The sequence below is a fragment of the Apaloderma vittatum genome, unplaced genomic scaffold (genome assembly GCF_000703405.1).
Source record: "Apaloderma vittatum isolate BGI_N311 unplaced genomic scaffold, ASM70340v1 scaffold41530, whole genome shotgun sequence".
Classification (NCBI taxonomy): domain Eukaryota; kingdom Metazoa; phylum Chordata; class Aves; order Trogoniformes; family Trogonidae; genus Apaloderma; species Apaloderma vittatum.
Genome location: NW_009695783.1, coordinates 400 through 653, shown reverse-complemented (window position 1 = coordinate 653; position 254 = coordinate 400). Strand labels below are relative to the sequence as shown.

Genomic DNA, 254 nt, shown 5'->3' with positions numbered 1-254 from the left:
CCACCCTGCTGGTGGGGGACAACCAGAACCTCCTGTGCCCCGTTAACCCCCCCAGCAGCTGTGAGCGAGGGCAGAGCCCGGCCCCGGGAGCTCAAGGCTGATGGATTTGGCATGTCCCTCCCCGAGCAAGGCTGCAAGAAGAAATGTATCTCCTGGCCCGGGTCCGCTGACCTTGCCCAGGCCTTCCAGCCACAGGCAAATGGAAAATCTTGGAGGGGGGGGTTGAGGAGGACCTGCTCCCCCCTCGCAGGTAC

The 254-nt window shown here is 64.2% G+C and overlaps 1 protein-coding gene across 1 annotated transcript in view; it reads right to left on the bottom strand.

Moving 5' to 3' along the window:
- Positions 1-254, bottom strand: part of LOC104276152 (fibroblast growth factor 17) — a gene marked incomplete at both ends in the record, with an annotated part of 3,161 nt that overhangs the window by 2,659 nt on the left and 248 nt on the right. The window lies entirely within an intron of this gene.